Here is a 12,530-nt window from a genome sequence, read left to right as displayed (position 1 = left end):
TTTACTATCTGTGTTATAATACTATAACCAAGTTAGCTACTGTCTAGTGGGAGAATTGTCTGTATTCTGTCAATCATGTTTTAAATAAATGCTGATTGGCCAGGCAGGAAGTATAGGTGGAAGAACCAGACAGAAAGTAGAAATGATGCAATGAGAACAGGAGAATTCTGGGAAGGAGGAAGTTGATTCCCCCCACACCTGCCCAGATCACTGAAGCAACAGGATGTGATCTGCCCCGCTGAAAAAGGTACTGAGCCACATGACTAACATAGATCAGAATAATGGGTTAATATAAGCTACAAGAGCTAATAAGAAGACTGAGCTAATGGGCCAATCAGCTTTATAACTTATGAGATCTCTGTGTGATTTTCTTTGGGGGCTTGCCGGCTTTGGGGTACCGGGCAGGACAGAAAACCCCAACAAGCCAGCCCCATTCATGTTACAACTGTCCAGAACATGTACTAGTGAAAAGAGTACTATTGCTTGCAACAGTTTAACAGAGCCACTCCAGACTCCCCTGTAAAAGTGGGAATGTGTGGCCATCCTATTTATGCCAAATGATTTCTCTTAAAAATATGTTAGCAAAACTAAATCACTTTATATATTTAAAGAGGTGGGAATACAGATTAGTAGAGTAGTTTTACGATCCTTCAAATTTTTTCTCCCTCAGCATGAGTTTTGTCACTGAAGAGTTTGTTGATGCCATAGCTCAAAGGAAGTGTGCATCGGACGTGGAAATGAGTGTGAGAGTAGAGGTCATTAACAGCTAGCACCATTGCGTCTGTCATAATATGCCTCCACCTTCATTTCCTTGGGAGGTGACTGCCGATGTTGTTTTCATGTGAGGGATTTTTACAAGCTTCAACCATAACTAAAAAATAAAACTTCAATACTTTGCACATGCTTTGCTTGCTGCCTGCTTTCAGTTATAACACTATACTGCCTTCCTCTGGACATACTTTATATGTCAGGGCTTATCCTAAGGAAAATATACATATGCTGCTTCTATATCGAAAGAATAAAGGGACTCTTTTTTCCCCTGCCTTGGCTACATGTGTGGCTACACTTCCTTGCCATGTCCAGTCATCCTGAAAGGCCTTACAAGTGTTAGGTAAGTCATGTTGCCACCATGCTGCCCAGCGGTTCTGTTCTCACTCCAGTGCCTGGTACTGTGACTGCTCTTGTCCTCTGAGTATAGGCTTTTAAGACGACATAATTATTAGCACTTTCCTGCCACTGAACCATGCCATTATAGAAGTACTGCCCCACCGAGTCAAGAATGCAAGCAGCCCTACATGGAGTTTCCCTTATGGAAGGACTTTTTGGAAAGTACTGTTTGTCATTAAATGCATTTCTGGACTGAGCACTAATACAGAACGGAGTCCAGACCGAGAGCACTCAGTTCGCATTGGCGCAGCGCGGCTCACCTATGTGTGCTGCATGGCCTATCTGCTACTGCTGCTGCTGCTTTTCCCCATTTAGTAAGCAAATGCCTGTAAGTGAAGCACATTTACCATCTCCATTGATACGCTCATGATAAAATTGAAGTACAGAAAAAAGTCAAAATAACTTGGTTAAGGTATCTTTCCTGGAATTGGCCAAAGCAAGTATCTGATTCTTGGGAATCTGACTCTTAAGTTTTCAATTTAAGTTATGCACACTTTTTATGTGATAACTTCTATTTCATAAAAATAGGAAATGCATATTTGAAGTGTGAACTGTGAGAGCTAAATATGATTCTGGTCTGAATTTCCTGCTGGACAGTTTTGTCTTCACATATCATCCACTGAAGTTTGTGTATCTCATTATCGTCCCCAGCAGATCAGCACCCTAGAGGACAGGATGAAAATGGGAATGTTCAAGCACAGACATTTGTGTTGTGAGTTGTATGTTACTGGGTTAGAATTAACCAAAAGAAAGAAGGAAGAAAAGTTGTCTCTGTCACTGGTATAGCAGAAAAGATTGCCAAATCCAATGCTGTCTGATTGACACAGTAGTACCCAGGGTGGAATGCCATTTGATAGAGAGTACCCAGGAGGACTGTAAGTGGTAGAAGAGGACTGGGTGAGAGAGTGATGGTTAGCCGGCCGTATACCAGCTCTCTTCCAGAAGAAACACTGCATAAGAGTTAAAAGGATGAATGGTAGTAGCTTTTAGTACTCTTCGAACTTTGGAAACTTCATAATCTGAATTCTTAACCAGTGGATCTCTAGAGGGATCTATTCTATTTATATACACTCATGCTGCTAACCAGAACAGATGTCCCCATGCTCACACAGTAGTCATGATCATTGCCGCTGTACACTGTAGTCATGTCAGGTCCTAATTGGAAGGAACTGGCATTATTTGATTTCTTTTCAGATACTGTTTCCTGTACAAGACATCCGCATGCTGTAACCCTCAGTACATATGTGTAACACATGTCATAATGTTAAAATAAGGCATACATTTTCTGACAGAAGACTTTTAAAGTATTTCCTTCATTTAAAACACTTTTTTTCTAAAAATGTAGTTATGCCCCTGCACATGCGTGGACACACCCTACAATTTTCTGACAGAAGACTTTTAAAGTATTTCCCTCATTTAAAACACTTTTTTTCTAAAAATGTAGATATGCCCCTGCACATGCGTGGACACACCCTACACCCAAACCGTAATGGCCTCTTTCAGGAGGTTTCCTGGACTTTAGAACTTGAGGACAAGTAAATCTCCTGAAGGCCAGAAATGCAGGAAGTAAAATCATGACTTATTTTATGTTAGAGTCAGCTCATCCCAGTTCAGAACCCCTCCTTTAGGGTGGGAGTTCTTTTTGGAGGTTAATTCCCAAAATCTGAGATCCAAAATGAAAGATATGCTAAAAACTTCACAGCAGGACGTCCTTAAGACATCAGCTTCTTCCCACTTCAAATTAAATCAAGACATGTCTTTGCCTTAATTTAAATTGCATTAATTTTCCCATTTCTTTGATTCTTTGACAGTTTCATACATGTATATAATGAATTTAAATAGTTTTCTTTCCCTGTTCCTTCTCTAATTTCTCTTCCTCTTCTGCTGAAACTGTTCGTCCCAACAAGTTGCCTCCTACTTTCATGGCTTACTGAAGAAAATGGCACCCTTTTCCCCTGTAGCTATGAATTACCAGCAGTCCTACCCATGGTGAAATGTCTCGGAGTCCATGCGTGTAAATAACCACCGCTTCAGTGATCCCATGATCACAATAACAATTGCCATGTCACAGTGTTGGCAGTTTCGTTTCTGGGAAATTAAAAAAAAAAAAAAAAAAAAAAAAGCTCATTGTAATGTTCCAGAAGCAGTAGATCTGGGGAAAAGTCTAAATTTATCCTTTCTGAAGGGAAACAAACCTTTTTAATAGTCTCAAGATTTGGTCAGGGGTTTATGAAAAGAGTATCAGTAAGGGCTTTGGGGAAACATGGTAAAGTAAATGAGGTTTCAGGAAAGTGCAGGAGAAGCAAGGATAACTGCTTCTGACCCAGGCCCACTGATCTTCATCTTGCCACATGATCTTTTAAGACCATCATCAATCTGGCCATTGTTGCCTAAAACTTTCAAATGTACCTTGGTAGGAATAAATGGGTTCCCCATTTCATTTCAGCCCCATCAAAAATGTGAGTAATGTGAACCCAAGTACACATGGCATGTGCTTTTGACCTCTTCAAAGTATTTGTTATTGAGTCAATTACATTTTTTATTTTTATTTTATTTTTTAAAAAAGGCAAAAAAGACTATCTTTTTTCATTTTACATACCAATCCAGTTTCCACTCCCTCTCCTCCTTCCATTCCCTCCACCTTCCTTCCCACCCTACCCCCAATCCACTTCTCAGAGAGGGTAAGGCACATTGCTACGGATGTTGAACATTTCCTTAAATGTCTTTCAGCCATTTGAAATTCTTCATTTGAAAAATTCTCTGTTTAGGCCTATACCCCATTTTTTAACTGAGTTATTTGGAATTTTGATGTCTAATTTCTTGAGTTCTTTATATATTTTGGAGATCAGTCTTTTGTCTGATGTGGGGTTGGTGAAGATCTTTTACCATTCAGTAGGTTGCCTTTTTGTCTTATTGATTGTGTCCTTTGCTTTACAGAAACTTCTCAGTTTCAGGAGGTCCCATTTATTTTTTGTTGCTCTCAGTGTCTGTGCTACTGGTATTATATTTAGGAAGTGGTCTCCTGTGCCCCTGCATTGGAGACTACTTTCTACTTTTTCTACTATCAGGTTCATTGTGGTCTAATTTATATTGAGGTCCTTAATCCATTTGGACTTGAGTTTTGTGCATGGGGTTAGATAAGGATCTATTTGCATTCTTCTGCCTGTTGACATCCAGTTATACCAGCATCATTTCTTGTAGATGCTTTTTTGGTATAAGTCTAGCTTCTTTGTCAAAAATCAGGCATTAATAGGTGTGTGGATTAATATCCAGGTCTCCAATTCGATTCCATTAGTCAACCTGTCTGTTTTTATGCCAATAAAAGGCATAAAAAAAGTTTTCATTACTGTAGCTCTATAATAGAGCTTAATGTCAGGGATGGTGATGTCTCCAGAAGTTCCTTTATTGTACATGATTGTTTTGGTCATTCTGTTATTTTTTGTTTTGTTTTGTTTTTCCATATGAAGTTGATTATTATTCTTTGAAAGGTCTGTGAATAATTATGTTGGAATTGTGATGGTAATTGCATTGAATCTATAGATTCCTTTAGGTAGAATTGCCATTTTTATTATGTTGATCCTACCTACCAAGAGCATGGGAGATTTTTCCATTTTCTGATATCTTGTTTAATGTCTTTCTTCAAATACTTAAAGCTTTTGTAGAACAGGTCTTTCACCTCTTTGGTTGGTGGAACCCCAAGAAATTTTTTGTTATTTGTGGCTACTATAAAGGGTAATGTTTCTCTGATTTCATTCTCCGCTTCATTATCATTTGTATACAGGAGGGCTACTAATTTTATTTTTAGTTGATCTTGAATCCTGCCACATTGCTGTAGGTATTTATCAGCTGTAGGAGTTCCCTGGTGGAGTTTTGGGGGTCATTTATATATACTATCATGCTATCTAGAAATAGAAAAGTTTGATTTCTTTTTTTTCTGATTTATATCTACTTGATCTCCTTTTGTTGTCTTATTTCTCTAGCTAGAACTTCAAGAACTATGTTGAGTAGATAGGGAGAGAGTAGACAGCCTTGTCTTGTTCCTGACTTTAGTGGAATTGCTTTGAGATTCTCTCCATTAATTTGATGTTGGCTATCGGCTTGCTGGATATTGCTTTTTTTCTTTTTTTATATTTAGATATGTACCTTGTATCCCTGATCTCATCAAGACCTTTATCATGAAGGGGTGTTGGAGTTTGTTGAATGCTTTTTCAGCATTCATCTGAGAAGATCATATGTTTTTTTTCCCTTTAAGTTTATTTACATGATGGATTACGTTGGTAGATTTTCATATGTCAGATCATACCTAAATCTCCGGGATAAAGCCGACTTGATCATGGTGAATGTTTTTTTTTCAATGTGTTCTTGGGTTCAGTTTGCCAGTATTTTATTGAGTATTTTTGCACCAATGTTCATGAGTAAGATTGGTCTGTAATTCTCTTTCTTGGCTGAGTCTTTGTATAGTTTTGGTATCTGGGTAACTGTAGCCTCATAAAAAGAATTTGACAATGTTCCTTCTGTTTCTATTGTGTGGAACAATTTGAAGAGTATATGTATTAGGTCTTCTTTGATATTCTGGTAGAATTCTGCACTGAAACATTCTGGCCCTGAGTTTTTTGTTTTTGATTTTTTTTGTTGTTGTTTGTTTTGTTTTTGAGAGAGGGTGTGTCTGTAACTTTGGAATCTGTCCTGGAACTAACTCTTGAAGACTAGGCTGGCTTCAAACTCACAGAAATCCACCTGCCTCTGCCTTCAAGTACTAGCACTAAAGGCATGCACCACCTCCACCCAGTTCATAAATTTTATCATTTCTGTTGAGTGAAGTTGATATGAACTGAAATGAGATAGCAGATAGCATTGTTTCTTTCTGAAAGACTGGTTATGGATATTAAATGATCCTAACTGTGATTATCCTAAGGGATTGCTAAGTAAGTTCCTCATAATTCATTCAACAATTTGTGGAGACTGACGTTACAGGGCCTTGCCAGTTTTAGAGACTAACGGTCCCATTGAGAATCTACTCATGGACATAAATTCACACTGCTTGTGTGTGTGGATTCTGATTAAGTACCAGAGTTTCCATCTTAGATGGCATGAAAAGCTTCGGTGATTGTCTGTTTCCTTTCCAGATTTCAGGAGTTCCAACACATTACTATGTTATAAATGATAATCTATAATGTATTTTCCTTTCTAGCTGTGCTCCACTGATTCTTTGTTTCACTATATTCTTCCTAAGATCTGTTTCTTAAGCATCTCTGGGCTAGTTTCCTTGGGAGCAGTCTCCACTCTGCCGTCATTGTTTTCCCAGCTCTCATACAGCATTGAGGAGTGAAGGTGGGGGGCTGAAACCAAGCCAGTCACAGGGAGTCCACCACTGCTGAGTTTGTTGCAGCCATAATGAAGCAGAAGTAAATAGACTGAAAATTAAGAGTTTTCATTGATTTATTGCCATCTAAAGATCAAATAGTTGATATTTTTTGACGTGAATTTCTCTTTAAGATCTTGAAGAATTTGGCCATTCTACATTTCTAAATGCAGATATCGCATTGATTTGTAACCTGCAAAGCAAATTTTACAGAACTGTATAGCTGTGCCATTGTGGCCTAGAATATGATGTAAAGAAAAGTTCACATGAGCACATCAAGTGTGTAAAGTGTCTGCCTGGTGGATGTTCTCTGTTCATTCACCTCACAACTTTGCATCATTCCAGTTTGTAGAATTTTAATCCCCAGACACTTAGCATTTGCACTAAGTCCTTAACCTGTTCAGTACTTAATTTTATTTCATTTTACAAATGACTGTCAGGATTTAATGTCTTCAGATAATACCTTAAGCAAATCTGTATATGGTAGCAACAACCACAGTAAAACCCAGGTCAGAACTTTTGAGAATATCAAAAAAGGATATGTTCTTAAATTGTAACCTTATCAATTGTTTGAACTCTCTTTCTGTTTTCATGTTTAGGAAATGAGAGTAAGGACATAAAATTTCTTCGTTAGCCAGATGGATTCACTATTCTGTGATTTTTCTTTTTTTTTTCTTTTTTTTTTTGTAGTCAGTTTACCTTTTTATTTTTTTTAAATAAACAACTATAAAAATATATTAAAAACAAAATTAAACAGATATTTCTCAAAAGAGATATACAAATGGCTAAAACATACATTGAAAGGTGTTTACCATCAGTGGCATATTTTTTTTTCTTGCTGATTTTTTTATTAATTAATTAATTTAATTATTAAAGATTTCTGCCTCTTCCCCGCCACCACCTCCCATTCCCTCCCCCTCCCCCAATCAAGTCTTCCTTCCTCCTCAGCCCAAAGAGCAAGCAGGTTTCTCTGCCCTGTGGGAGGTCCAAGGACCACCCACCTCCATCCAGGTCTATTAAGGTGAGCATCCAAACTACCTGGGCTCCCACAAAGCCATTACGTGCAATAGGATCAAGAACCCATTGCCATTGTTCTTCAGTTCTCAGTAGTCCTCATTGTCCATTATGTTCAGCGAGACCGGTTTTGTCCCATGCTTTTTCAGTCCCCGGCCAGCTGGCCTTGGTGAGTTCCCGATAGATCATCCCCATTGCCTCAGTGTGTGGGTGCACCCCTCGCCGTCCTGAGTTCCTTGCTCGTGCTCACTCTCCTTCTGCTCCTCCTTTGGATCGTGAGACTTCAGTCCAGTGCTCCAATGTTGGCCTCTGTCTCTGTCTTCTTTCATCGCCTGATGAAGGTTAATATTCAGGGGGATGCTTATATGTTTTTCTTTGGGTTCACCTTCTTATTTAGCTTCTCTAGAGTCACGAATTATAGTCTCAATGTCCTTTATTTATGGCTAGAAACCAAATATGAGTGAGTACATCCCATGTTCCTCTTTTTGGGTCTGGCTTACCTCACTCAGGATAGTGTTTTCAATTTCCGTCCATTTGTATGCAAAATTCAAGAAGTCATTGTTTTTTACTGCTGAGTAGTACTCTAATATGTATATATTCCATACTTTCTTCATCCATTCTTCCATTGAAGGACATCTAGGTTGTTACCAGGTTCTTGCTATTACAAACAATGCTGCTATGAACATAGTTGAGCATATACTTTTGTTGTATGTTTGGGCATCTCTTGGGTATATTCCCAATAGTGGTATTGCTGGGTCAAGAGGTAGGTTGAACCCGACTTTCCTGAGAAACCGCCACACTGCTTTCCAAAGTGGTTGCACAAGTTTGCATTCCCACCAGCAATGGATGAGAGTGCCCCTTTCTCCACAACCTCTCCAGCAGAGGCTATCATTGGTGTTTTTGATTTTAGCCATTCTGACCGGTGTAAGATGGTATCTTAATGTTGTCTTGATTTGCATTTCCCTGATTGCTAAGGAAGTTGAGCATGATCTTAAGTGTCTTTTGGCCATTTGAACTTCTTCTGTTGAAAAGTCTCTGTTCAGCTCAGTGCCCCATTTTATAATTGGATTGATTAACCTTTTACGGTCTAATTTCTTGAGTTCTTTGTATATTTTGGATATCAGACCTTTGTCAGTTGCGGGGTTGGTGAAGATCTTCTCCCAGTCAGTGGGTTGCCTTTCTGTCTTAGTGACAGTGTCCTTTGCTTTACAGAAGCTTCTCAGTCTCAGGAGGTCCCATTTATTCAATGATGTCCTTAGTGTTTGTGCTGCTGGGGTTATACGTAGGAAGTGTTCTCCTGTGCCCATGTGTTGTAGAGTACTTCCCACTTTCTCTTCTATCAGGTTCAGTGTGTTTGGACTGATATTGAGGTCTTTAATCCATTTGGACTTGAGTTTTGTGCATGGTGATATATATGGATCTATTTTCATTCTTCTACAGATTGACTTCCAGTTTTGCCAGCACAATTTGTTGAAGATGCTCTCTTTTTTCCATTGTATACTTTTAGCTCCTTTATCGAAAATCAGGTGTTCATAGGTTTGTGGGCTAAAGTCAGGGTCTTCTATTCTATTCCATTGGTCGACTTCTCTGTTTTTATGCCAGTACCAAGCCGTTTTCAGTACTGTAGCTCTGTAATAGAGTTTGAAGTCAGGGATGGTAATGCCTCCAGACAATCCTTTATTGTATAAGATTGTTTTGGCTATCCTGGGTTTTTTGTTTTTCCATATAAAGTTGATTATTGTCTTCTCCAGATCTGTGAAGAATTTTGATGGGATTTTGATGGGGATTGCGTTGAATCTATAGATTGCTTTTGGTAGAATTGCCATTTTTACTATGTTGATCCTCCCAATCCAAGAGCAAGGGAGGTCCTTCCATTTTCTGGTGTCCTCTTCAATTTCTTTCTTCAAAGACTTAAAGTTCTTGCCAAATAGATCTTTCACTTCCTTGGTCAGAGTTACCCCAAGGTATTTTATGCTATTTGTGGCTATCGTGAAAGGTGATGCTTCTCTGATTTCCCTCTCTGCTTCCTTATCCTTAGTGTATAGGAAGGCAACTGATTTTTTGGAGTTGATTTTGTATCCTGCCACATTACCAAAGGTGTTTATCAGCTGTAGGAGTTCTTTGGTAGAGTTTTTGGGGTCGCTTATGTATACTATCATATCATCTGCAAATAATGAAAGCTTAACTTCTTCCTTTCCAATATGGATCCCCTTGATCCCCTTATGTTGTCTTATTGCTATTGCTAGAACTTCAAGCACTATATTGAAGAGGTATGGAGAGAGTGGACATCCTTGTCGTGTTCCTGATTTTAGTGGGATGGCTTTGAGTTTTTCTCCATTTAATTTAATGTTAGCTGTCGGCTTGCTGTAAATAGCTTTTATTATATTTAGGTATGCCCCTTGTATCCCTAATCTCTCCAAGACCTTTATCATAAAGGAGTGTTGAATTTTGTCGAATGCTTTTTCAGCATCTAATGAAATGATCATATGGTTTTTTTCTTTCAGTTTATTTATATGGTTGATTACATTGATAGATTTGCGTATGTTGAACCAGCCCTGCATCTCTGGAATGAAGCCTACTTGATCATAATGGATAACTTTTCTAATGTGTTCTTGGATTCGGTTTGCCAGTATTTTATTGAGAATTTTTGCGTCGATGTTCATGAGTGAGATAGGCCTGTAATTCTCTTTCTTGGTTGGGTCTTTGTGTGGTTTTGGTATCAGGGTAACTGTAGCTTCATAAAAGGAATTTGGCAATGACTCTTCTGTTTCTATATTGTGAAATACATTAAGAAGTATAGGTATTAGCTCTTCTTGGAAGTTCTGGTAGAATTCTGCATTGAAACCATCTGGCCCTGGGCTTTTTTTGGAAGGGAGATTTTTGATAACTGTTTCTAATTCTTCACGACTAACAGGTCTATTTAGATCGTTCACCTGGTCTTGGTTTAGGTTTGGTATATGGTACTTATCTAAAAAAGTGTCCATTTCTTTTGCATTTTCCAGTTTTGTGGCATACAGGCTTTTGTAGTAAGATCTAATGATTCTCTGAATTTCCTCTGTGTCTGTGGTTATGTCCCCCTTTTCATTTCTGATCTTATTTATTTGCGTGTTCTCTCTCTGTCGTTTAATTAGTTTGGATAGGGGTTTGTCAATCTTGTTGATTTTCTCCAAGAACCAACTTTTTGTTTCATTGATTCTTTGGACTGTTTTCTGTGTTTCTATTTTGTTGATTTCTGCCCTCAGTTTGATTATTTCCAGTCTTCTACTCCTCCTGGGCGCGTCTGCTTCGTTTTTTTCTAGAGCTTTCAGGTGTGCTGTTAAGTCCCCAATGTATGCTTTCTCCGTTTTCTTTAAGTGGGCACTTAGTGCTATGAACTTTCCTCTTAGCACTGCTTTCATCGTGTCCCATAGGTTTGAGTATGTTGTCTCTTTGTTTTCATTAAATTCAAGGAAGACTTTAATTTCTTTCTTAATTTCTTCCTTGACCCAGGTGTGGTTCAGTAGTTGACTGTTCAGTTTCCATGAGTTTGTCAGCTTTCTGGGGGTAGCTTTGTTGGTGGCTTCTAACTTTAATCCGTGGTGATCTGATAAGACACAGGTGGACACTGATATTTTTTTGTATCTGTGGAGGTTTCCTTTGTTTCCAAGTATGTGGTCAATTTTCGAGAAGGTTCCATGAGCTGCAGAGAAGAAGGTGTATTCTTTCCTATTTGGGTGGAGTGTTCTATAGATGTCTGTTAAGTCCATTTGATTCATTACCTCCAACAATTCTCTTAATTCTCTATTAGTTTTCTGTCTGATTGACCTGTCCATTGGTGAGAGAGGTGTGTTGAAGTCTCCTACTACTAGTGTGTGTGATTTGATGTCTGCCTTGAGTTTTAGCAATATTTCTTTTACATAAGTGGGTGCTTTTATATTAGGGGCATAGATATTCAGGTTTGAGACTTCATCCTGCTGAATCGTTCCTGTTATGAGTATAAAGTGTCCCTGTCGATCTCTTCTGATTGATTTTAGTTTGAAGTCAGTTTTGTTAGAAATTAGTATGGCCACACCTGCTTTTTTCTTAGGACCATTTGCTTGAAAAACCTTTTCCCAACCCTTTACTCTGAGTAGATGCCTGTCTTTGTGGTTGAGATGAGTTTCTTGCAAACAGCAGACTGTTGGATCCTGTTTTCGTATCCAATCTCTTAGCCTGTGCCTTTTTATTGGTGAATTGAGACCATTAATATTAAGTGATATTAATGACCAGTGGTTGTTAACTCCGGTTATTCTTACTGCTTTTGGTAGAAGAGTTTGTGTGTCTCCCTTCTTTGAGTTGTGCTGTTGAAGGGTCGCTAGATGCCTGGGTTATTGTAGGCAGTGTTGGCAATGTTGGATTCCTTGGGTTGTGATTTTCCTTCTATTACTTTCTGTAGGGCTGGATTTGTGGCAACGTATTGTTTAAATTTGTTCTTATCCTGGAATGTCTTGTTTTCTCCATTGATAGTGAACGATAGCTTGGCTGGGTATAGTAGTTTGGGTTTGCATCCATGGTCTCTTAGTTTCTGTAGTACCTCTATCCAGGACCTTCTGGCTTTCATGGTTTCCATAGAGAAGTCAGGTGTAAGTCTGATCGGTTTACCTTTATAAGTTACTTGGCCTTTTTCCTTTGCAGCTCTTAATATTCTTTCTTTAATCTGTATATTTTGTGTTTTGATTATTATATGGCGAGGGGACGTTTTTTTTTGATCCAGTCTGTTTGGTGTTCTGTATGCTTCTTGAATATTCAAAGGAATATCTTTCTTTATGTTGGGGAAGTTTTCTTCCATAATTTTGTTAAAAATGTTTTCTGGACCTTTGAGCTGTGCCTCTTCTCCTTCTTCTATCCCTATTATTCTTAGGTTTGGTCTTTTTATTGTGTCCCATATTTCCTGAATGTTTTGTGATGAGAATTTGTTGGTTTTGGTGTTTTCTTTGATCAGTCCGTTTATTTTCTCTATGTTGTCTTC

General features: G+C 38.4%; 1 protein-coding gene across 5 annotated transcripts in view; it reads left to right on the top strand.

Moving 5' to 3' along the window:
• Window positions 1-12,530, top strand: part of Fam172a (family with sequence similarity 172 member A) — a 428,434-nt gene that overhangs the window by 268,116 nt on the left and 147,788 nt on the right. The gene's annotated exons all lie outside the window — the stretch shown is intronic.

The sequence above is a fragment of the Chionomys nivalis genome, chromosome 15 (assembly GCF_950005125.1).
Source record: "Chionomys nivalis chromosome 15, mChiNiv1.1, whole genome shotgun sequence".
In the NCBI taxonomy this organism is placed as follows: Eukaryota; Metazoa; Chordata; class Mammalia; order Rodentia; family Cricetidae; genus Chionomys; species Chionomys nivalis.
Note: the sequence above shows the minus strand (reverse complement) of the source record. Positions and strands in the feature narration are given on the sequence as shown.